The 27,279-nt window shown below is 41.1% G+C and overlaps 1 protein-coding gene across 1 annotated transcript in view; it reads left to right on the top strand.

Annotated features, from left to right (window-relative positions):
* Positions 1–27,279, top strand: part of nfia (nuclear factor I/A) — a 76,294-nt gene that overhangs the window by 26,248 nt on the left and 22,767 nt on the right. The gene's annotated exons all lie outside the window — the stretch shown is intronic.

Genomic DNA, 27,279 nt, shown 5'->3' with positions numbered 1-27,279 from the left:
GTGGCTCTTTGCCAGTTGAGGCTCAGTATCAAACAGACGCTGCTGGTTTCTACATATGCTCTCTCTGTCTCTCTCTCTGTTGCTCTCTCTCTCTCTCAGTTACAAAGGGCTTCATATGAGCCAGGCTTCCATCCAAATGCATCGTAAATCTTAACAGAATGTCAAGAGAATCTGCAAACGCTGTTTTTAAGTATTTATGTTTATACACTACAAGTGGTCAGAACATTAATGATTGACAACAGCACACGCATAAAGCATTTATTATTATTTAAAACAATAAACAAACTGTTTAGCAAAAAGTGTTTATGTGCAACTTTGTACAAACAATTCTTCACTCAAGAGCCGTATACTAAATGTCTCCCGGAGCTTTCAGCCACATCTCATGGCCTCCATCTGCACATGAAGTTTGCTCAGAAGTGTTCATGATTCAAGCCTTAATTTACAAATATAACAAAAGCATCATAAGTGATTACATCTTATGTAATGATATGTATGGTTACAGCAGTATTCATTATCTGCTTATACACCAGATATAGTTGTTAACACTTAAAAATGTCCTTTTGTTCTACATTCAGCTGCATTGTAGTGCGTTATATTATGTTTTAAACATTGAAGAATTGTTCATATAGGCTACTGTTTATAAATGGTTGATGGGATGATATAAAGCTCAAATCTTTGCCTTTAAAGCAGTTTCTACTCCGTCTGATGGCTCATGTTGGGACTTAAAATTGCGTCCCCATGTACGTATCAGACCCAGTGATAGACAACTCCAAAAATACAGCTAAGTTGTTAAAATATTGAAGTTCTCTTCATGTTCTTCTGAGAATCCAGAGCGGTGAGGTCTTTCAGACGTTTGGCAGCCTCAGCTTCAGCACCCGGCTCTCGTACTGAAGCAGCTTCTCTAATTCAAAAGGAGGTAAACCTGCTTTGTGGAAGCTTTCCAGTTCTGATGCTGCAAAGTGGCCTCATTGGATGGATTTCAGTCGTTTGTCAGAGAAAGCAGCCAACAGTGGTGGAACTAAGTACATTTACTCAAGTACTGTACTTAAGTACAATTTTGAGCTACTTGTACTTTATAGGATGTGCTGTACTTTTTACTCCACTACTTTGCAGAATGAGATTAATAATACAAAATATAATCAACTAATAAATGGTGATGTATTATTATAGGTTAAGCTATGCAGCAGTATATAAATAATAAGAAATGAGCTCTCCCTTTACCAGCTGCAACATTGTGATGAACACGTTAATGCATCAATAATTATAATACAAATATTATATTCTGAAATGTGCCATTCTGCATAATGAATTATTTTACTTTAGGTATATTTTGATCTATTATACTTTTTTAATTTGACTTTAGTAAGATGTTGAATGCAGGACTTTTACTTCATCAGGGCCGTGTCTCGCTGTGAGTACAGCAGAGGTTTGAGTCTGAAACTGAAAAGCAATACATTTTAAACCACTCCAACAAAAACACATTTTATAGACGTCTTTTGTTAAAACGTCTGATCAGATATTTGCGTATGTTAGACACAAACTAATTGATGTTCTATAAGGGACGGTGTCTGTAGTTGCAATGTGTGAGTGTTGTTGATTTGTGTGTCATGTGGTTTTACAGACTTGCTCTTTTGTGATTGTAACAGAAACAAACAAAAAAAAAGAAACAGAATCCAGAAACGCCATCTGGTATTTGGGAGCTCTGTGAGTGTGTGTTGTGTATCTTTTCCTGCATGCCACACAGTTCTTGGTCTCCAGCCATTCGGTGTTTGGCTGCCAGCAGAGGTGTCAGTCTTCATTTAAAGGGAGGCAGCCGCTCTGGGTGTTTGCTGTTTACTCGATTGGCAGAAATGGAATTTTGCCATTTATTTTTTTCCTGCGTAAATATCACCTGTTCTGTCACGCAGCCATCAGCCGAGGAGTTTCTGCAGACATGCATTCTGAAGTTTTAGCTTTGTCTCACACACATAGTTTATACTTCTGTACTTGTGAGGACCCTCATTGACATGATACATTTCCAAGCCCCTGAACCTCTAAGTTTAACCCTAAGACCGAGTCTTAACATTCATTTATTCATTTAAACTGGTCCTCACAAGAAGCACAGCAAACAGACACGCATAGAGTAACTATGTACATCAGCTCACTAATAGCTGGATAATCTACAACATTATATGTTAACACTGCCGTTGCTTCATGCTGCTAACAATTTGTACGCCCACGTTTATGTTAAGTGAGAACACTTGTTATCTTTAAGTAAAATGTTAAACCGAGTACTTTCTACTTCATAGAATATTTTGGTAAATTAGAGAAATTATCTTTACTGACTTTTCTTCCTCCAACTCCTCATCCATCCCCAACCCTCTGCTTGTCCTCTTCCTCCTCATCCCTGTCAGTCCACATCTTTCCTTCACAAATGAAATGCTTTGAGAAAAGCAGCAAAAACAATAAGAATGTATTAAGAAGTGTATCTGCTTTTAATATCTAAAAGTTTAAAAATATAAAACTATATATTCATGTTGTATGTATATATTTAGCTACTTATTAATATACATATATGATTATGCGTCACTGCACTAATATCATAATAACAAAGAACAAATGACATTATGTGCTTTTTGTAAATCCCTGTATTATAAATGTACTAACCCCAAACTAAATCACACACACACACACACACACACACACACACACACACACACACACACACACACACACACAGACACACACACTAATAGAGACCTGATGCATAATGATAACGTTGCCTACTGCCTAAGGTTTTTTAAGTAAAATAATTGAATTAGCTGTAATTCAAAATAAAGATGAAATGATTTGATGCGTCTCAATGTACAGGCGGTACATTATCTGTACTCTGTAATCAGAGGGTTAAGGCAGCGCTGTATGTAGCCTGAGGAGCAGCACCCAGGGGGAAATGAGCTGTTATAGTTGAAGTCAGTTTAGATCCGTGTGTCTGCGTTTTTATTATCTGGATTGTGGCCGCTGGACGGATGATTCAAAATGTGAGGGTGGCACTATTAGGGACATCACCAGATGTCACCAGTTGAGTCACCAAAAACAAAAAAAAGACCACTGGGGAGCAGGAATGTCCGCATGTGGAGCAAACCAAACTCACACGCTGTCCTGATGAAGGCAAAATGTTCCGGTATTAAGCAAGTTTGTTTTGTGATGGAATGCCTTCAGACATTTTGTCGTCTGTCTGTGCTGTGGACTCGAAGGCAGCAGGATCAATCCTCTCATTCATTCAGAAAGCAAATCAATATGAAGCACGCAGCTGGGTGGGCTCGGGGTAACAGGTGTGTGTGAGGGAACATTACATACTGTACGTACATTCAGACACACAAGTGCAGGTTGTTCAGACATGACTGCACATTAACGGCTTTGTCCTAATTAATTCTTTCTTATCAAAGCTACAGATCGCACCAGCTGTGGAACGCTGTGAAATGTCCCTTTAATCACATCAAAATGCCCACACGCCGAACCTCCCACGGAAGCTGAACCATGATGCTGCAATGACCATTTTCCTAACCTATTAATGCTTTAATAGCAATCTGAGTGATTAAACAATTAGACAAATGGAGATAAAATCAAGAGTGCTACTAAGTGGATTCTGATTAGAGGCTGGAGGGATTATGTGAAGCAGCCAGATGTTTGCACATCAGTATCAGTGTGATTAGAATGCAGCGGTCAGTGTGACGCCTCGTGCTGTCCGGCGGGAACATGCACTCAGTGCGGGGTCATCAAAACTGTGTCCTGCATTTATATTGTTACTTAAGTAAAAGTATAATTAGGATGTAGTTAAAGTATTCAGAGAAAGAAATGTCCCCTGTGACTGTTTTATAATCATTATTATTACTCATGCATTGATGTCAAAGCAGGAATTTACAGTTTCATCATGGATTCATCTGCTGATTAATTTCTTCAATAATTGACTAATTGTTTGGTTTGTAAAATTAGTGAAAATATTAATAAATGCCATCACAATTACCCAAAGCACAAAGTGACACCTTCACAATGTTTTAGTCCAACCAACCGTCCAAACCTCAACATTATTACAAATACATTACAATTATTAATATTATTCACATTTGTGAAGCTGAAATGTTTTTACATTAAACCTTCATAAATATCGACTAATAGAAGCTAAACCCGGTCCAAAGTGCCAAACTAGGTTTCAAAGTTAAATGTTTTAGACGTCAAGTTTACATATAAATATTTCGACTTGATTTCAAGCTGCTTTCTTAGTTTTGTTTACATGGTAATGTTCCCTCATTTTCTCACCTTATTTAAATCTGCATAAAGAGAAGTAGTAAAGGATTTTAAGCTTAGTGTTTGCATCACCTCACCGCTGACTGGCTCAGTAAGCGTGAAGTTTAGAAAGTGCAGGAAAGTAATGATTGGTGCAGTTATTAATTGAAGATGCCCCAGCTACACATTTAATCTCCATGTGAAGACAGATTAATTAGCATGAAATTATTTTTAGAGGAGTAAGCTGCTGAAACAGTGTCACGGTGGCACCATATGTTTGGACATTAGAGAGCCGTTTAACAGTGTCCAAGAAAAAAAAAGGACGTGAAGGAGTGTTTGTCAGCATCTACCTCCAAGGACTCATTCATTAGCAGTAATGTGGAGTGATCACCTCTTTACCAGTGTGTGTGCAAACTCTCAGGTTTGTCCCGTGGCCAGATCCCCCCCTCCCACACGCAAGGCCCCCCTCCCTCATGTAATTAAGTTGATTCAGAGCGGTGCCTGTGTGCGTGCAGGTCCCCATTACTTACGGCTGTCCGGTCCGGGGCGCCCGCTGACCCCGCCGAGCCTGTCGCCGTGTTGTGCCAACGACTCCGACAGGGGGAGCAGCTGACCCCACAACCCCTCCTGTACCCTCAACCCCCCCGGGGTAGTCGAGGACGAACAGCTGGTGGGGGCATCCAAACACACACACACACACACACACACACACACACACACACACACACACACAGGAAACACCCACTCACAGGGGAGTATGTCCTCTCCATTCCCTTATTCTGGTGCAGCTCAACATGGGGTCCCAGGACCTCCAGGGGTCCTTGAGAGGGTTCGAGAGGGTCATCGAATTTTACCTGATAAACAGCGATTCAGTATCTGCATACTGTCAGTAAATTCTGCTTTGTTTTTTGCAGTGGTGGAAAGTAACTAAGTACATTTACACAAGTACTACACTTCAACTTTTGAGGTACTTTTTTTTTTATTTCACTAAGTTTATCAGCTTTAGTTCCTTTTATTAAACTTTCAGTGCCAATGCAGGAAGTAGTGTGTCCTTTTTGTAGGAAGGTGGGAAGTAAACGTGTGGGAGTCGGGGTGGTGGGTGGGCGAGTAGACCGATGGTGGCGTGTCACAATCCAACAGTTAAGCGCTCAGTATGTCTCAGCAGACGGATGTTTCTGATACATTGTATGCATTTGATCCGGTTAGTTTTGGTTACACATTGCAATGATGCGAGCGCATTACAGAACTCTACATACCTGTGTCCTACATTTATTTTAGATGCCCAACGTTAACCATAGTTTATTTATTGCAGCCACAGTTTTGCACGCACGGATTGTGAAAACAAATAATTGTAAAAACGGTGGCATTGGACGTAATCGTGGTTTTTGCAGATTTTTCTAATATCTGGTGATTGGGTTGCTACCCTCCTACCTCCTCGTTCCTCCTCCTTCTCCGTGCAGCAGGAGGCCGCTCTATCCTCCCTGCCAGCCAGGCAGCGTGGAGGGCATTCGGGGCACAGAGGAACCCGGTGCTGCCTGATGGCGGTCAGGACGGGCCGGGCTCGTCTACAGATGTGATGCCAGCTTTTGCCAGGGGTCACCTTGGAGAGGCCGATGGCAGCATGTCCACCCCCTCCTCACCCACCCCACCCCCCCCCAGCACTACAGCTGGCTCCCTGCTTAATCCGCCACAGGGGGTTGGGTGGGGACAGGAGTCCACACGGCCCGTTACATGCTTTCAGACATACAGTTACTGTGTGTTTGTGGGGGGGGAAAACCTTTGCTAAAGGTCTCGGCCGACGTTTCAGTTGTCTATGAAAATCACTTACAGAGAAATAAGTTGCATATAATCTACCAGAGTTGACCTCATTTTGTGAGTGTGAACGTGTGAATGTGTGAGTGTGTGTGAAAGAATGCTCCCCAACAAAAACAGGAGGAGAGCTGATGAATGCAGAATAGTGAGAACACTTTATACGCTAAATATGTGCTCAAATACAGGCACTCAACTCACCTAATGGCATGAAGAACACAGAAAATAGATTGGCAGCTACTCTGGATTTCAACACCTTTCATGCCTGATGAAGAGCCCCAAGCTTCTTTCGTCTTACGTGTGTGTGTGTGTGTGTGTGTGTGTGTGTGTGTGTGTGTGTGTGTGTGTGTGTGTGTGTGTGTGTGTGTGTGTGTAGGCATAGGTAGACCACGACGATGCCACAAAGCAAAATGTAATGTTTTTAACAGTGGTATTAGTATTCAGAAGTATTAGTATCAGTTAGTATTAGTACTCAAGTAGTGGACTTGAATTCTTCTTCCATTAGTGTCTGAAAGTCAGAAGAAATAAACTGACTGTACACACACGCGCGTACACACACTCGGGCCTCTGTCCAGCTCCGGTGTGGCCTGCAGAGGATCCATCCTCTGCTAATCAGCCGTACATCTGCACGCTCCTAATTGTTTCCGTCTGTTCTTCCTGATTCTCTCCATGCTGAGAGCTTCAGGCTGATTCTGGTTTCAGTGGAGGAACATGGAGAGGCTTTACTCTGTAGACGTGAAACAATCCGCTTACAGAACCTGCAGCCATTAACAGATCAACTGAAGGATATTACATTTCTGCCTCAGACTCTGTGTTTCTGATACATTCGTATTGAAAAATCACACAACGTTTGCTCAACCTCAACATCCTCTTGATTACATAATTATACTAAAACTGATAAATGCAGTAATGGTTCTCTGATTGGTCCCGATTCTTCTGAATTTGTGGCCATATTCCAAGTTTAATGATTATTGTTTAATATTACCGATTAAGAGGATTTATGTAAGAAAATTCTCTCAGGCTCTTATATCCCTTTCAAACTTAAATTATTTAAAACATTTATTTTATGTTTCCAATCTTAAAAAAAGTTGATCGTTTTAAAATCAACTATTTTCATTGGACAGCGAGATGAGTTTTTACTTTTATAATTTAATAGTGGTGTAAGTCATTATGAAATACTTCCTTTCAGACATAAGGAAAACTGACAAATTGAACTTTAGTAACACATTTAAGAAAGCTGAAGGCTTTAGTGTCCGCACTGTTTCCAGTGTGACCGTTACCGATGCAGTTCATTGATCGAGCAGGTACAGCTGCAGGTGAGCGAGACCTTGGACAGGACGGGCTGAAACCAGAGAGGACTGTGGGAGCTTGGTGCTGATGGTCGACTGGAAGCATTAATGAAGCAGATTAGGTGTCCCAGCATGGCCCTGCAGGCCTGCGGAGGCCTCGCCCTCCACACTCTGAACCACAACGCTCGTCAACATGAACCAGCTTGAGGTTCCACAACAGAAACTGTTTCTACTGAGAACCTGTGAGGGGGCTCTGACGAGAGATTTACAACTCTTGTTTTAAGAGTTTTGATGCAGAAGTAACTATTGTTTGTAGTTTGAGATGGATTGTGTGTGACCAACAGTAGAAGTAGTTGTTCTCAGTGTTGTACAGTGGCGTGTCCTCAATGTTTGCACTGGCCCACATGACTTATGCAGGAGTAGCATGACGTATATGGACGTCAAAGAGCATTTACTATTTCTGACTCATATCTACTTTAAATACTAACAGTTCTGTGTTAAATGTCTTTATTTAACAGCTATATAAACCAATCACATAACAGAGAAGTCTTCCACTTCAGATGATCCTTTTTCATGGCCGGATGAACCTGTTAGTGGCCCTGGGGCACAACTTTGCTATTTGGCCCATATTGATATTTCTGCTTGAGTAGATTTTACTTGAGTGGTGCAGATTTCTAACATCACTAACAAATTTAGAGTTCTAAAAAACTATGTCTCTTCTTTTGTGGCCTCTGGCGGTCTTGCAACTTCCACCACCTAGTAAATGTTGTCATGACTTACAAACCACCAAGCACCCTCTGGAAAATGAAATCGTCATCTCAAGGGGTTTATCCTTAAACTAAAAACAAAGTCACAACTATGACCTTGAATTTGAAGGCAGGGATCTTGTGCCCAAGGGAAGGTAATTAAGAAGGCAACGTTGTGGCAAACGTAAAATAACAAACTGACATCATGTAACCTGCATTTTGGAGGCAAAGATCCACCAAACTATCCTTCGCTCCCTCCAACCTCGGACACGTTTCAGCTCCCACACACTCTCAGCACCAGAGTTTGTTGTAGACTCCAGCTCATCCCATAAAAGACCCATTTTTGGGGTGAATGGAGAGGTCTGTTAAAGAGGCCGGAGGACAATGAAATGGGATCAGCAAGCAGCGGATTTAATTAATCCAGTGAAATGAGGAGAAAACAGAAGAGGCAGAGACCCAGCTGGAGATCACAAACACAGTTCAGTCCTGGCACCAAAACCAGCAGGTCAGCGGGCTTCAGTTACACAGGGTCCAAACAATGGCTCCACTTTTTATATCATTCTGCCACAGGACGACTGTCAGTCCACTGTGACCTTTGAGCACGAGCAGGTCAACCTCTATAACCAAACATGTCACATTCACAACAGTTTACAAAAGCCTTGTTAATGTGTTTTAGGCACAAATTAGACTTCGTTAGATCATTTTCTGGAGTTCAATTCTTCTTTTTACACAATTACACAATTATTGTGTAATTTCTACCAAAGTCCTAAAGACCCTTCTGTGGACCAGATGGCCAGACAACTTATTCCAAGCTGAGTAAAGCCGAGTTAGGGCTGCAAATCATTTGATGTATTACATTTAAAATACAAGTGATCTTTCTTTTAAAACCTTTTTGGTCCCATTAACGAAATTAAACTTATTTTAAGACCGAAATAGTACAGATAATTAAATAAAGTAAAATAAATGAGAGGTATATAAAACTAAAATTAGATCAGAATACAAAAATGTAAACTATACAAGAGCTTATAGACAGAAATCACATGTAAAGTGTCAGTGGTGTGATTAAGAATATAAACTTAACACAAGCAGGAACAATTTAATGAAACAATAAGTAAACATATGACCAGACATTTGATGCTAACCTTCGGTACTTTCAATATACCGGTACTACAGACACATTCAAGGACCAAAAAGTACTGAGATTTCTGTCCAGCTCTACTGCTAGCTAGTAAATAGCTAGAGAGAGATCACCTGTCAATCAAACAGTGAGGGCGGGACTAATGCAGCTTGGGAGAGAGTCCTTTAAGTTGAGTTCCTAACAGTTGGACTTTGTGGATGTTTTTTCAGAGAGAAATGTGAGCGTCATGTGAAAAAGATTATTATCTCTGCTGCAGAGAAAAACATACACACCTTGATTAAATAAGTCGTGACCTGTCAGGTGTATTGATCTGTGAGTGACAGGTGTTGACGACTGCTGTGGGACTCTCTCCAAACAGAGCGGGCAGATCCGGATCCCCTGACCTTTAACCTCTGTCTCTGTGTTAGTCTTACCTCATCTGTGCAGCTGACATCATCAGGTTTAACCCTCCCTACACCTCACCCCTCTCAATCCTTTCTGGCTCTGTTCACTCTGCAGGACTTTTCATATTTACTATTAAATGTTAACTGTGTCCCATTCTATGAATTAAATAGTAAAATATAGACATAGATATATACCTCTTTAAACTCACTTACTATGATCACAGGTTCCTTTCATGCCTTTCTTCTGTCTTTTTTTAATCAACCGAAAATATCCCTTAAATGAATGCTTTTAATGGCATAATCATTCATGTAATGCCGATCTCATGTTTTCATTCATAAAAATCATTCCAATGAGTTCCAAGCAGTGGTATAAAGACTTTAATATCTGATCAGGTGCTCTGCGAGTACTCATTTGTCGATGTAGAGCTGGCTTTGTGTGTTCCTTCCCATAAGTAGGATTAAATATACTTCTCTGTGAGGGTGTTGACCACTTAGGTATTCTTTTGCTGTGACACTTAACAAACGTTAAATATGAGCAGAGATCTCTTATGTCTGTCCAATCCTTTTCCTAGAAGGTGGCTTCCTGCTTTCTGATATTTTGGACTACGAGCCTCTCACCCTGTCCTCCTCCTCCTCCTCTTCCTCCTCTCCTCCCCTCTCTAAACCGGTGTCAGGTAGACGCTGTAAAAGCAGTGCAATGGATACCTTCCTCACCTGCTCCTTCCCCGGGACCCCTGCTGAGAGCAAGCTGTTGTTCTCCAGGCCCTCCTCCTCACCCTGAACACACCTGTCCACCCCCCCCACCTCCTCTTACCACCTCCACCTCAATACTGCAAACCTGCCTCTGGCCTGCCGCTTTAATTATTAACCAAGCCAAGAATGCAGGCATGAAGTTCAACGCTTGTTTTATTTGTGCCTTAATCCTGAGAGCTCTATGGGACATTCTGAGCACAGATCATTGTATTAATAGAGAAATTATTATCAAGCAAAGAATATTTTATACTTATAAATACTTTATACTATAAAATATATTCTTCTTTTCCTGTTTAACTTGTGTGTTTGCTGTTGGTCTCTGTTGAGCACTCTCCTGTTTACTGCTTATTGCACCCAAAACATCCGATAATCTCAACTTCCACTGTAGACAAGAATACAGTGTCACATCTCAGTGTGGAAATGAGAAAAGCTGCTAATCACTGAGGCTTTAGGGTTGGGTTAAGAGCTCTCCTATGACTCGCAAAGAACTGTGTCATCTGCAAACAAACGGATTATGCGCTTTATTCATATATACTCATATCATATACTATATGTATATATATTACATTACAGGACATTCAGCAGACGCTCTCATCCAGATCGACTTACAGTGAACTAACTACACTGCTCTCCCTGAAGCAACTCAGGGTTAAGTGCCTTGCTCAGGGGCACAATGGTGGCAGCCCTGGTATTGAACGCACAACCTTCTGGTGTTGCATTTTGAAGCCGTACCACCAGACCACTAGGCCATCACCACTCTATATATACTGTATATGCAGAACAAAAATGGCCCATTTACACTTCCCTGTGGCACACACATGGGGCTATCTGGATCAGCCATTTGAACATGAGCACACTGATTCCAACCCTCACACAAAACATGCTTATTAAACTGTTTTTCCAGAATTTAAGATGCTAAACAAAGGAGAAATACAGGGCAGTGATTTCCTTACAATGCCAGTTTACTTGTAAGTGAATGAGTCTTTCACCATTTATAGGGTTATTGCATTTATTGTGTCCGAAATGTATTTCCTAAAAATGATTTGAATTTGACATTAAGATCTTTATTGAGATCGTAGCTCATCAATTATGGCAAAGAAAATCTAAATTCCTACATGGTCTATATATATATATATATATATATATATATGTATGTATATATATGTATGTGTATATATATATATATATATATATATATATATATATATATATATATATATATATATGTATGTATATATATATGTATGTATATATATATGTATGTATATATGTATGTATATATATATGTATGTATATATATATGTATGTATATATATATATATATATATGTATGTATATATATATGTATGTATATATATATGTGTATATATATATATGTATGTATATATATATGTATATATATATATATATGTATGTATATATATATATATATATGTATATATATATTATATATGTATATATATATATATATATATATATATATATATGTATATATCTTTTAATATCTCATAACTATGGATTAGTACGGCAAACCTTTAAAGTCAGTCATTAAACTTCTCTCCTAAGTTTTTATCTTTTTTTAAAGTTCCTTGTAGCTTCTTTCATTTTTAGTCCCTGAGTTTTCTGAACAAATGTAGCCGAGGCCAGAGAGCAGCAAAGGGAGCAACATACATGCTTTAAGAGGAGGAGGAGGAGGAGGAGGAGGAGGAGGAGGAGGAGGTGAGGGAGCAGATCTCATTGTTTGGTATCTCTGCAGGACTGTAGCTAATAAAACTAAACTGGGCCTGAGGGGAAGCGGCTGAACTTCCTGTAGCGGTGGTATTTATTTATTCGGAGGGTCCGTTTCAGGTCTCCAGAGTCGGCCGTAAACAAAGACCTCTCCTCCATCCAGATCGCCTGTTTGACTCTGATTTATTTATAATTCCCTGAAACCACTCTGCATTGCAACCCGATCGCTGCGAGCTTGTGAAAACGTCGCTTTTTCTCGAGATTCTCTAAAAAGGAAGTACTCCCCTGTCCCTCTTTTTCCCCTTTCCTCCTCCGTTTAATTCCAGCCCCTCGGCCACTCACGCAAATAAATACCTTTCTACTTAAACATACATGGGCTAATTAATTTAGCCCATCTGTTCCCCTCTCTGCATTGCTTCCATGACACACACTCGTTTCTCCAAACACATTTGGCTCATGTTGCACTGATAACTGGGACACCATGAAGGAAACTGAGGCGTTTCCGCACAAAAATGAAATAAACAGAACTGACAGAGCAAACAGAGCTTAATCCTTTCCTTTTTCACACTCTGCGAAGCTGCAGGAGGGAATGCTGAGACGTGAAAGTTCAGAGGTGAAGAGAGTCGGATCAGCGGCAGCAGACAGATGACCCAGATAGACTTTTTCAATCCACATTCTCAGATTGTCTCTGAGACTAAAATAAAACTACACTCTAAAATCTGCAGTTACATTTTGGTCAAGCAGAAAACATTTATTTATTCTGAATTGTTTCCTTTTGATAAAAATATAATCTAAACCCCGATCACAAGAAAGCAGTTATGACATGTCTGTTGAGATCACAAAATAATTATATATCATAAAATATTTGCATAACTTTCACTTTTATATCTAAATTTCAATCCTTCAAACTGCGAGCTGGGATGGATTTTCCAGATGTTATATTATATTGTTTTGGTATTCTCAGCTTTAGAATTGAAACATTTAAGTCCTGTCTCCTTTAAAAACGAGGGATTGTTTACACATTTCATAAAAACAGCACATAATTCATAGATACACACATTTCTTTAAGAAATATCACCACACAACATTAATGTTACTTTGAAAACAACTAAATCTGACATGTTGATGCGATTTTCTGCAGAAAAGCATAACAAATAATCTAAAATACTTTGGCAAATCGTGAGCAGCGCAGTAAAACACATGATTCGTAGTAAATCGGGCACAGATCAGAGGTTGCAGGTTTGTCGTACGAAGCTCCTCAGCTGTTTCTGAATCAGACACCAACAACAGCTGAGTGACACGTGAGGGCCGGCTCTCCTGAGGACCAGACAGTTGTTGCTTGTTGCTGAAACATCTGGACAGCCAACTGAGGATTTGTCTGCCTGATGGCGGACGAGCCGCTAGTATAATTGTAATATTTAGGGGAAAAGTTTGGAGGGAACTTGATTTAACCCTGAAGAACAGAGTTTTGGAAACTGCCTTCAGGCCTGCTGGAAAATATTCCCCCAACAGGAAAGATAGCTTGAAAAAAACAGGAAATGACATCTGATTCCTCTTTAAGTTCTGACGGAGACAAGAGAGAACATCACATCAACCAGGGAACCCTGGGAACCAATATCTGACAGACTGTACTTTTAATACACTTCTTATAATCTAATAATGGCGATAATAATCAAAGGCCACTAACCCTACTACTAAAAGCTCTTATTAAAGACATAACTGTATTATGTATTGTTTATTACAGGCAAACCTGAAATTACTGAATTTACTTTTTTTTATTATCAAATAATCTGACAACACTTTCTTCAGTCTAAAAAAAGGCAGAAAACCTTGAAAGATGTTCCTCAGAATCACATAATGGAATGATTGAAGACAATATTTCATTGTGAAAACTCAATGTTATTACACACAGATACAATCTTTAAGCCTCACTCATGAAACGGATCAAGCAGAGCAATGAACCACCAAGCAGCTGTTTATTGTGTGTGGCTCGCTATAGCCGCCGCTTTGCAGTGTGCTCTACCCCGCACAGACGTGGAAATGTAACGCCCACCCTGCGGTTCCCCCTCAGGTTAACACTGTTAGCTCTGTCAGCACTGTTACAATCGTTTTAAATGTAATCGCTATCGTTATCACGAGCCGTCATGAGGCAATCCCTCAATCATATCCTCTCTGATGTCCGTATTGAGAACCTTTAAGTAAGATTCTGAATGCAGGAATTGTAGTTGTTAGAGTGTATTTCTACACTGTAGTATCACTACTTTCAAGTTAAGGATCTGAATACTTCAACCACTGTAGAGCCCAAAGTCAGGGAAGGAAAGGAGGGATAGATTATCTAAGGGTCAAACGCAGGTGAGAGACTAATAGACAATCTGACAAAGTGGATTTTTCCCCTTCACTGCAGCACAGAGCTTCATCACCGCAGCATCTAGTGGACGTTGGGGGAAACTTCATCTAAATACACGTCAGATCCCAGCCTCGTCCACAAACACAACATGTTATCTCTGCAGGTGTCAATCACTCTTGTAGTAAAAGTGAGCTGACGGCGGGTCGACCTCACCGCGTTTACGCCACATGTTGGCGACAGTGCTGCCTTGTTGTTGTGTGTATCCACCGGTAGCCTGAAGCAGACAAACAGACAGATTCCACCTCCACCTGCTGCAGCCAGCAGTGTGTGTGTCTGTCTGTGTGTGTGTGTGTGTGTGTGTGTGTGTGTGTGTGTGTGTTGCGATCGATCGTCTCCCAACAGCCTGTTTCTCTCTCTGGCAGCTGTTCCATCCAGAGGCTCCAAAATGAATATTCATGATGCACCTATTCCCAGGGCCTCGGCCCGTCTGCAGCTGGACACACACACACACACACACACACACACACACACACACACAACACACACACACACACACACACACACACACACACACACACACACACACACACAGCACCACAAATAACTCATGTTCAAAATCTCAGTCAGACCCCGTAAAGTACATTACGTTTTTTCTTCTTCTTTGAAACACCAAATACTGACTAAAGGTGGAAACGGAAACACATTTGAACCTTGCTTTATTTACCATGAACAGTAATGTACCCATGGTGTAGATGGGGCTAGTGCTAGCACAATCTTCTTTTCTTGAAGTTTTGAAAACTGAGATGTGCGCTGAACCCAACAGCAAGCACAGTTTAATTGGTGTTGGGTCTGAAGGGCCTTAAGATATAGCAGCGATATAGCAGGTATGTAAGGTGGACCATTGTGGGTTAGGGGGCGGTTAAGGTAGAATGAAGAGGTTTAATTAAATGGTAAGGCCTCTGAAGGACTTAAGGTGGAATGATGAGCTGTATATGAGGGAACTGAAATGGAATAAGGAGGTTCTTAAGGTGGATTATTATGGTTTAGGAAGTGGTTAATCAGGACTTCAATGCATTCATTATTCCATTACATCACATGACAATATCCTGTTAATGCTCTTTTTCCAATATGACATAAATGCAGTGTAGAGAGTCTTCTCCCTCCTCACCTCCACTCGACTCCCTCTCCTGGGGAGTCAACCCGCTCCTACATCTTCCTCCCGGGATTTAGCCTCCCGTCCGTTTTCAGCCCACCGGATGGAGGAGGCCTGAAGGTAGCACAGGGAGGGGGAGGGCGAGGCGCTACGGCAGCCATGTGCTTCTCATTAAGTGCTGCGGAAATAAGTGCTGACCCGTTCGCTCAAGAGGGCACATCCATTTACTGCTGTAGAGCCGACAATCACAGCCGGACACAGTCCAGGAGAGAGAGAGTAGGAAGAGTGAGAGACAGAGGGGGAGAGGTGGAGGTAGGGGGGAGAGGATGGGCTGATGTGGGCAAGTAGAAAGACAGTGGAGAGCAGAAGAGATGGGGTGGAACAACCAGGACAAGAAGCTGAGCTGGAAGTGCAGCTGAGATGTGCTGACGGTGGTCAGGAGGGTGTAAGGGGAAGTTACGGTGGTATTTATTAGTGTGGTGTTTGGATGGAGTTGAAGTATAGGAAGTTGGTTTAGGGAGTGGTTAAGGTGGACTGTGGTGGAGAAGAGGTTGTTAAGGTGGGCTATGAGGGAGTACAGTATAATCAAGTTGGTCTGTAGAACCGTTAGAAGATGGTTAAGGTCTTATTTAGTGTGGAGGTGGTTACATTAACGTAATGGAGGTAAGAGGAGGTTTCAGACGTGTGTGTGGTCATCAAGTGTAAGATGAAGGTGGTTTGTTGTGGTCGCGGAATTGGAGATAACCCGACTAGTTATCATTGAAAGTGGTGGGAAGTATCCAAAGTTAAGGTGGACTAGGACATTAAAGTCATGGTTAAGAACTAAGACGTGGTGAATGTGGTCTGTGGTGTCGTGGAGGGGTTGTTAAGGTGGAAGGAGGAGTTGTAGAAAGTTGTAGAGATGGACTTTAGAGGTTAAAACTGTGTTTATGTATGAATGAGAAGCTGCTGATGTCTGATGATGTGACAGGTGAATGTACTGATCCAGATTTCATGACAAACATGTTTGGATGTGTGCCCGGGTGTTTCCTCATGTACATGCATCATCCATAAACCCAGATCCATCTTCCCCTGGTCCACATATGGAGGGGTGGGGTTGTCGGTGGATAGGATGGGGCAGGGGGGGTGACGGGGGTCGGTGAGTGATGCACGTCCCTGCGTCCCACTTCCTCCTGCAGCATCCTTCATCGTCCTCGCTTCCCGCTGTCGCCCCCGCTGTGTTCATCACTCTCCTCCACACTGAGGTCACACCCCTCCGAGTCCACTGAGCACACACACACACACACACACACACACACACACACACACACACAAAGATGGTATTTATTTTTTGACCCTCTCCAGGATAACTAAACAAATGTGTTATTATTTACTGGGGTTGAAATTTAAACGTAAAGTAAAGATACACAATGTCCCCTTTTGCAAGTGTTTTATTACATTTCCCCTAAAGAACACACTCTGGCCGTTTAGTAAATGTACTTCAGAAACTTCAAACCCTTTCAGTGCTTTACTGATCTCATTATTTTAAAACATTTTACATTTCAGAAACATTAGCCTCCTCTAGTTTTATTTGTATTCATTTAGAATAAACCAACACAGTACGTTTGGAGCTCTTGGGGTAACTGGTCATTTGGCCTTTTCCTGGAACATTTCACTGTCATGTGTGCAAGTATTGTATAGATTTACAACTTTATTTAGTTTGAGAGCTCCTTCCTGAAAATGTTCTTACTTGTAGGATGTGTTGAAGGTGGTCTGAAGAAGTGTGGGTGGTAGTCAATGTGGTATCAGGAGGTGGTGTGTGGTTTTGTAAAGAGGGAGTTGAGGTAGGCAGGAGTTATTTCGGCTCCTGCAGTAAAAGTCTGGTTCATGCTCTCATAGACAGAGTTAGTCTTGGATGCACATGAAACTCTGCTGGTTGAATCATCAGATCAAAAAATGATGCTAGAAAATATAACATTCAGCCATTTAAGTCTGTGGCATGTGTGCAAGAATCGTGGAGCTCAGGCTGATCAATACCTCTCCATGTCCTTATTTTATTTGGGTTACGACTCACCTCAGAAGCTTTTCTGCAAGCAGAACTTGTGTTTGACCCTCTGAAGTACTTTTAGGAGACTGGATGACCTCCGTTTGACCTCTCTGGTGTCCTGATGTCACTCTGTTGCCAGTGTGTTTGAATTGAAGTGAGATGAATGTGTTACCATCCATCCACCAGCAGAGGGAGACATTACACTGTGGATAGAGGCACTGTGAGCCTCAGTGCTCTCGGCTCTTTAATGATTTCATCCTTAAAATGTCTGTTCTTTACATTTGTTTTTCAACAATGATGTATTTTCTTAGTGTTTGTGTTTCATTTAAACCATATGAGCGAGGACAATTATTGACACAGACACATTTATTATTTTATCCATGCTGATTAGAAAGAATGTGACTTTCTGTCAGCTGGTTGTAATTCCATGAAACTGCTGCTTTTCATAAACGCTTGAAATAAATATCTCCATCAGCACTTGACAGGCTTCATATTGGCTCCTGCAGAATCACAGCACATGGAGCCCATGAATTTCTCAGCCATGCATCTGAAGTACAAACACAATGCTCGTATGAATTAGTCATCCGTTCCCACCCCCCTCCCACTTCAAACCACTACAAGGCCACTGGCTATGGTAAATGAAGACATTAAAGGGGAGAGCGGGAGCGCATCAAGAGGATTTGTGGGGAGCTTTCTCTCCAAAAAAGCAGATTTGGCCCGCTCAGGCCCCCAACAGCAACACATGTTGTGGGAAGATAGCGGGCGGTGGCGGCGTACAAAGGCGGCCCTGAGCCGAGCCGAGCGGTGTGAGGCTCCCTGGCAATGGGCCGTCGCCCTCCGCCGCCTTGGCGCTGTCGCCCCACGTTAGTCACACCGCAGGAGACGGGGCCCGGCCTCCCGACCGCAGCCGAGGTGCCACAAAAGGCCCACTGTCGCTCTGTGGTAAAGCTCCTGTCTGCAGCCACCACCCCCCTCCCTCACACCTCTGGAGACAGATATACAGCATGAGATGAGACAACAGGATGGTGGCAGCGTTCAATTAAAAAGGCATTAGAGCGGAAAACAGGCGGACGTGACGCTGGCTGCAACTACGGACTAACACCAGCGGACGCCTCCCCATCATCATCACTCTCTCATAGCTTCTAAATGAGATCTGCACTGGATACATCCTGGACAAACATTTCCATCTCATATTTGAAAAATCACCCTGCAGATTTTAATGTTATCTAATACCATATGACTTTGAGTTCATTGACTTCATTTAGACTCTTTTTTTTTTACTGTAACCTGGTCAAAAAGCAATGAGGTAAAAGTTTGAGCAAATAAATTACTTCAAAAATATAAAAACTGAGAAATAACTACGAATTTAAGCAAATTCAATTTTAGAATATACACATAAATTGGAGAACACACTTTAACTTAAAGTTTTGCAAAATATTTTTCTGTTGAAGTCAGATTAAAACATCCAATATTTGAGTAATAATTGTCTTCATAATCTCTAAATTGATATCTATATTTTGGTATTAAATGTGGCTTATATTTAAAAAAACATTTTATTTTGTGTCCATCGTCCTGATTGGCTTATTGGTTGTCCAATCAGGGAGCCGCTCTGTGACGTCTCTAATGAGGCGGCTGATGAGCTTCTGATCAATCATCTCCTCGCTGTAATTAATGCAGCGATCCCATTGGTTCCCAGGCTGCCATCACACCTGCCAGTTTGTGTGTGTGTGTGTGTGACTCCAGCTGGGTGTGCAGACTCCCTGTTTTTATGTGAACAGCTGGCAGGTCTCCTCTGTTGTTTTCATATTGTGTTTGGGGGGAGACTGCACATCTGTGTGTGTGTGTGTGTGTGTGTGTGTGTGTGTGTGTATGTGTGCGTGTGCGTTGCCTGCCTTGTTGCCTTCCAGTGTTGTTGTGTTCAGGTGAATTCACTCCATTATAAACACAACGAGCCGATTAAAGCAGCTGTCTGTCAGTCTGTTCAACACAATCCTCACTTCACACTGCATCAGATAAAACCACACTATATTTCATATTCTATTACAGTCCTTGTTAGATAACCGGTATCAGTCTGATCTGCTCTTGGAATGGATTTATGTTCATATATCTGTTTCCTCTGCTCTTACAGAGGCAACATTTACACATTTTATTGCAGTTGAAAGTTCTCAATTCAACTGTCTGGTCTCACAAATAAAAATAAATGTCAAGCAGTTCAGCTTGTGATAATAAAAAGGAAAGTAACTGTAATTAATGTCAACTATAACAAATTTGAAGTTTTAAAATACCAGTGTATTTTTTCGTTCCATAATTTTATTTACGTTTTTAGTTCAAGTTTATTTTCCCAGCATGGTGTCTGGTGTCTGTGTCTGTATTTCAGTTTACAAACAATAACAAAAAAACTCAACACTAAACATTTGTTCACCAACAAAGAAGTTTGTGTAACTGCAGCAATAAATAAGAAAATAGAAAAACAAATTGAATCACTGCTTTACATCAGAGCATCAAACTGAGCAAGAAACAGTGTTTATATCAAAAGGTACACAAACTCTCACACACAGTGGCATCAAAGTTTGGAGGGTGGGGGCAAATTAAATCTATACATCACAAAACCACAACGAACCGCTTCAACCTGCAAACGTTTAATAAAGTACAAATCAAAAGAATGACAAGTAGAATATGTAGACATCTTTTTGATCCTAGTGCCCACATAATACTTGACTTCCGAAAATAAAGCCATACTTTTTTCGAAACTCTACTTTGAGAAATATAAATGTCTTTATTGAACAAATCAAGTTCTCTAAAGTTAACTGTTGCATAAATATGATTTTAATCAGGAAAAATCAGATCCAATGAAAAAGTAAACAAGATGAGCAGACATTTCAAGTAAAGTACTGAGGTTCATCACCCAATTTGAAATACTTACTGGGAAAAAAACTAACTAAAACAAACCCAAGATCATATAATATCTTTGTTGATAATATGTTCTGACTGGTTTGCTGGTTTGCAGACTGGTTTCCTGGCAGAGACGAGACAGAAGGAGGGGTGGGGGGGATTTGGGTGGAGGAGTTTTCTTTTCTTTTTTCGTTTTTTTAGAGGGTGGGGGGGTTCGGCATATGCCCGGTCCTGCTGACAGCTTGCCTACGTTCCCCATCATCTCGCCCGCAGGCTTCCTTCTTCCTCTCAAAGAAGGCAGAATATTTTTTTTTGGGGCGCCCAGTCAGGTTGGGTCCTGGTGAAACCTGGTGTGCGTGGGCAATCTGCTGCCGAGGGAAGAGCGAAGGCATTAATATGTGTGTGTGTGTGTGTGTGTGAGTGTGTGTGTGTGAGCCTGGTTTAGATATGTAAGACAGAGGAGAAGAAGAAGAAGAAGAAGAAGAAGAAGAAGAAGAAGAAGAATGTGAGGAGCTCGTCTCTTGTCAGGGTTGACCTCCGACCCCCTCGCTGCTTTCCCTTCAGCGCTTACCAGATATTTTCGTTAGCTTGTATAATGTGAAACTTTCTGCTCAGCTGGATCCATAAACTGAGCACACAGTTTGATCACACACATACACACACACACACACACTCTCTCTCTCTCTCTCTCTCTCTCTCTCTCTCTCTCTCTCTCTCTCTCTCTCTCTCTCTGAGGGAGGCCGGAGGCCGGAGGTGAGAGGAAATGGGAGTTTTTTTTTTTTTATTCGTACGCTGATGAACCGCTGACTCGACTCATCCTCCGTCCCTCACAGCAGTCTCTCTTACCTTGACCCTCCTCTCGGTCAGGACGGAGACGATGCTGCGTTCAATTCCTTTGAAAAAAGGAAAAACAAACTGCGTTCAATACTTTACTTGGATGTTACAACAAATTATGGCACTGGGAAGCCTGAAGATTTGAGTCTTTGATCACCAACCTTTAGGGGAGCAACTGTAATATCGTTGTTCTTTTTATTCAAATCAATCAGTCCATAAAGTATTATTAATCAGTTCAAGTAAATACATTCATGTGTGGCTTGTTTAAAAAAATCATTGTAAACCCTGTCCTCTGGTACTGGTTTGATTTAATCATCAAACTTGAGTTTGAATAATGTTGAAAGCTTTGCAACAAACATCTGATGCTTTTCATATGAGCCATACTTGTAGGGTGTGCTTAGCTTAGCTTAGCACCAACACAGGAAACCGGTAGTACAATAATAAGTAAGCGTGACAGTGTTGTAGTGATGAGCTCAGCAGTTTGTTTAAAGGTGTTGGTAAGTGTATATTTTTACTTTAGACAGATCCAGGTTAGCTGTGTCCCCCTGCTTCCAGTAGCCTGTAGTGTGCTAAAAGAAGTCTGATTGTATGAAGTCTATGAGAAAATGTCCCAACTTCTTACTTGATTTATTACCTTAGTAAACATTTCCCTGACGACAAGTTTTTGGTCTCAATTGCTAGTTTCAAATCTTCTTCAATACAGCAGGATGTTCATTTAGTAAATGATGGCCCCATGTAGAGTAAAGTAGAGGGTAAAGCAGCGTATGCTTTGGGGCGTGGCTACCTTGTGATTGACAAGTCGCTACCACGGTGTTGTCGGGTTTGGGTGCTCTCCGTGTTTTTCGTCGTACAACTTTAACCCTTTCACAGAGTGTTTCCAGGTCATGAACAGTAATTTTAATATTTTGATTGCTAAGAAAAGTCTTGTTCAGCGTTCGATTGTACTTCTGGTTCCAAAAGACCAAGATGGCGACCGCCATAAACCGAGATGGCAACGGCTAAAATGTCATGCTTGAGGCTTCAAAACAGTAGCCCACAAACCAATTGGTGACGTCACAGTGACTACGTCCACTTCTTATATAGTGTCCTGGTCCTAACTCCAGATACACACTTAACACACATACTCTCAGAAAGAAAAATCATAAAAAAAATCAAAAAATCAAAACATACAAATGCATTAATTAGATAAAAAGACGACTAACAAGTGATTATTACAAAAGCCAAATGCCATTCACTATTAAAACAAATCCGACCAGCTGGAGGAGAGTTTGCATCATTAGAGTGAATCAGAAAAACGTCCACTTGTTTCTGTTCTTTGTTTGTTTTTGTATGAGCGTGTTGAATGTGATGATTGGAGCTAAGACACAGTTTGTGTTCAGTGTGTGGATGTTGGCAGGCGGCTCGCTTTCTGTGTGTCTGAATCTTTGTGTATAAACTTGAAATAGTCGGGGTGGTGCTGTTCTAAATAATATTGTGCGATGGCATATGTGTCTAACACGTGCCACTCACACACACACACACACACACACACACACACACACACACACACACACACTGGCTCATCAATGAAAGTCGGTCAGAGGGTGGGGGGGCGGGGGGGTTCCGGCCTCTCCCCATGCTCTGCCAGGCCATCTGTTCCTCCTGCCTCCCTCTCACTACACAACTGCCTTCCTGTTTCATCCTCTTCTTCTGTTGTAGCCACACAAACCCATCACACACACACACACACACACATCTGAGTGACACAAGTTTATTACTCGATGGTATTTTGGCGCAGACGACTCTCGCATATTTTCCGTACTTCTGAAAGGCCAGACAGAAGCTCGTCCAACCCGCCAAGGTCATCGCTAAACGGTGGCTCCAAAATGCCAAAATAATATAAGAGCCTAACTGAGACGAGAAAAACTATTTGTTGTGTCTCATTTTATCCAGAAAATTAAGTTTCTGACGGGGTTGTTGTGACGTGGAGCCCAGCATGCTTCTGTGTCTTTAAGAGCCACCTGGACCTGACTGGTGCTGTGACTCTGACCCCAAAGAAATGTTTTCCATCATTACTGAGCGTTAGCTTGTCACCTACGTGTGTATCTTACTTCCAACACTTGACACACATAGACACGACAGTGAGGGATTTATAAATGACAAGTCACAGAAATGTGCGCTAAGAGCTAATTAGTTTGGAACCAAGCATGCAGAAGCGAACAGCTAGCATTGTTATGGGTGAGTTTTCTGAAATCAAAATGATATGTTGGTTTTCCAGTACGTGAGGAATATAAACTTTTTTCATGCAAATACATTTTATACTTGCTAAATGTAGCATTTTCTTCACCAGCTAGTTTCTAATTGGTTTCTCAGAACTGAATTCAAAGTGCCACAGAACCAAAACTAGGAGCTAACAAGCCCATCCCTCTGTTTTCTCCCTTTTGTTCCTCCTTTATATCAGTTTCATTTCCCTTCTCTCTGTTTTTCTGCCTTATTGTTTATCCATGTTCACCTTTTATTCTCGTATTATTTCCTTCCTCTTTTCTCTCTGTTTTCATGTTGCATTTTTTTTTTTACCTTTTTCTGCGTTGGTGTCCTTCTCTTCTCTATCGCCTGTTTTTCTGACATATTTCCCCCTAACACCCGTTACTCTCTTATTCTTCCTGTTCCTGTCTCATATTCCTCATCTTTATTCACTTTGACTTTTGCTTTACAGTTTTATTCTGTATACACATCACTTCCATTTTCCTTCTGGTTTTCCGACTTTATCCCTGTTCCACCTCTTTCTTCCTTCTTCTTCTTCTTCTACTGCATTTCTGTTATATGTTTCCTCAATACTTTTCTCATGGTTTCCGGCCTTATTCTTCCCCTATTTCCATCTTCTTTTCCCGTCTTCTCTTCTTCACTTGTCTGACTTTTCCTGTCCTTCTCTTTGCTGATTCCTGACCTTATTCTTCCTCCTCGTCCCTCCATCTCATCTCTCCTTCTGTTTTCCTGTCTCTTCCTCCTCTCCTTTTTTCCCACTCTCTCTGGCTGTGCGAGCTTGGAGGAGGCTTGGTTTCAGGCCCGGTGCTGTTGGCTGATCTCCAGCCTGGCAGCAGCTCAGTGGGAGCAGGTGGAGCCCCCATCCCCCAACACACAAACACACACACACAAACACACACACAAACACACACACAAACACACACACAAACACAAACACACACGCAGGCACACACTTTGTGGGTCCTGCAGTATTTTTTTGCCCAAAACGGCTCCGACATCAGTCCGTCTCCATGGTGACGTCCATGTCGAGTTTTTGAGTTTCTGCTCACGTCTGATTGGTCAGCTGGTTGTAAGTGTTGTAGGATGTAACTCATATCTCCCATAATAACCTGAACTCACTCTGAGGTTTTTTGACTCCACTCGATTCTCAACTCTTCTTCTTCTTCTTCTTCTTCTTCTTCTTCTTCTTCTTCTTCTTCTTCTTCTTCTTCTTCTTCTCTACCGCTGCTCTGAGGACACTCTATAGACGTATACACTCATGACAATAGAAAGGCTATTTGTAGGAGTTTTGTAGTGGTTGTAGTAGTAGTGGTTTTGGTTGACAATGTTTGGAGATTGAGACTTCTGACCGATTCTTCTAATACACAACTCAATCATTAAACAATTAGATCTAAAGAAAAAAGGATTATTAGTGTTTTGGTTACGCTGGATAATCCACAGGTTTTTGCTGTGAACATTTTGTTATTGGAGCTATTTTCTACCAAACAAACAGTCCTGATGAAAACTGCCCCAGTGTGTTCAGTGCATTATACAACATATCCACATAACAGGGACATTTGTAAACTTACATTCAAATTAAATCTCAGAGATATTTCTAAATCTGGAAAAATAAAACCAAAACTGTCTGCATGGCTGGATCCCAGCAGAGAGAAATACTTTTGTAATATGAGTGAACTGAAGTGGTGAATCACATGTTGGAGAAACGCTGTCAGTGACTTATTTCAAGAGAAAGAGCCAGTAATCCTCTGTGCTTCAGGATTCAACACCTGCTTCACACAAGCACAGAAATGCAGATTCTTCCCTTGAAATGATATCTATATATTTTAAAACCCCAAGACTGATGCATCGTTTTTGACACATTTTCCCAAAATTCAGATATGATGCTTTTGACACGTTTGGATTCCGCTAAAGCTTAAAACAAAGTTCAACAACATGAGTTTGTAAAGAGAAGAAGAGAACATGCTGTACTGTCCTGAAACATCTCTGTCTCCCTCCGTAGCGCCATCAACACTTCACAAACTGAGCAATGTTAGTCTGCAGGCTGGCATGTTTAATTCTACTTTAGTCCTTACTCTTCCCACTGTGAATACGTCACGTTTTTACAGGGAAATTAGGGCACGGGCGGGATGATGTGCAAGATTCACCGGTTCTCATGGTAACGGTTGACATGTTCTAATGCTGATGCACTGACTCTGAGTTTCTGTTGATGAAGCTGAAGGAGAGTTTGAGCTGTGGTGTGAATGCAGCCAGGTGTGTGTGAAGAGGCAACACCTGGAAGAGAGGAACAGGTGTGTGTGTGTGTGTGTGTGTGTGTGTGTGTGTGTGTGTGTGTGTGTGTGTGTGTGTGTGTGTGTGTGTGTGTGTGTGTGTGTGTGTGTGTGTGGGTTATAGTGAGGGGAAACACTCATGGCAGTGCTGCTTGTATATTCATAAAGAGATGGCAGTGAAGGACCTCGGAGGCGACGCCCCTGCTGGACGGTGTAATTAGCACGAGGTAAACTCACACGTTTGTGCTCCTATACTTGTGAGGACCCTCATTGACATAATACTGTTCTGCCCCTAACCCTAATCCAAACATTATTCTGACTTTTACTGTTATTAAACCAAGTCTAAACCCTAAAACAGCTCTTGTGAAGTGACGTTCAAACTAAAATGTTTTCACTTTCAAAGTGTACATTTAAAGTGAGGCCCTCACACAGATAGAAAGAGCGTATACTTCTCTTTAATGTCATGCTGAAATTAAACTCAGCGCCCTGTCACCTGTCACCGGGCGGTTTTACTCTCTGGAAGCTCTTTGTCTCGTCCTGTGGCCTGCTGGGAGTTTTAAGGCGGCTCGGAATTTTTCTCTCTCAGCCAGTCAGTGTGAAGTAATGAATGAATGATTGACAGGGTGGATTATAGATGACGTGCTGCTGAGAGTCATAATCCCTTCACTTCGGCCTCTGATGGAATTCAACATGTTCAAGAATTTTGTATTTCTTTTAAATAATTCAGCATTTGTTTTAGATATTTCATTGATAGTAACATATTTTATTATTATTATTGGTGTTATAGTATAATGTCATTTACAAACAGAATCAGTGCATGCTGATAATATTTAGCTTTAAATTGTTGGATTTGTCTTTGGTTACCCAAAACTTATATTTATACAAATATTTTAAAAACATTTTTAGAACAAGTAAACTCACCTAAATGCATCCACGTGCCTTTTTATGAAACATATTTTAGTGTTTTAGTGAATGTGTTTATTTATTGTTTTTCTCCTCCTGCTCATGAAAAAGATTCAAACGCATTTTCAGATAAATAATCAAAAATTAGATTTTTCACTTTACTTAATTTTGATTTAGTTTATCTTGCAGTTATTTTATTTTTTTAATTACAGACGTAAGAATAAAAGGATAAAGAAAAAGATAATTGTATCTTTATTTATTCCAAAGTTTTAGTTGTAGTTAAATATACCATGCAATTCAATAATTTACTTCTGTAAAAATATGAATTTTTATTTTGTTATTAGGTTTTTTTTTCTACCTTTACATTTATTCAGACAATATTTCTGTTTCTATATACAGTCTCTGGAGTTGTTTATTGAGTCATTACATTTCACATATTTGTGGATGTTTGCAGGATGTAGATGTGCACACTATGCACGTACTGTAAACACACAGCGCAGGCTT

Source organism: Cottoperca gobio, chromosome 4 (genome assembly GCF_900634415.1).
Source record: "Cottoperca gobio chromosome 4, fCotGob3.1, whole genome shotgun sequence".
Lineage (NCBI taxonomy): Eukaryota > Metazoa > Chordata > Actinopteri > Perciformes > Bovichtidae > Cottoperca > Cottoperca gobio.
This window is presented reverse-complemented; position numbering and strand designations above follow the sequence as displayed.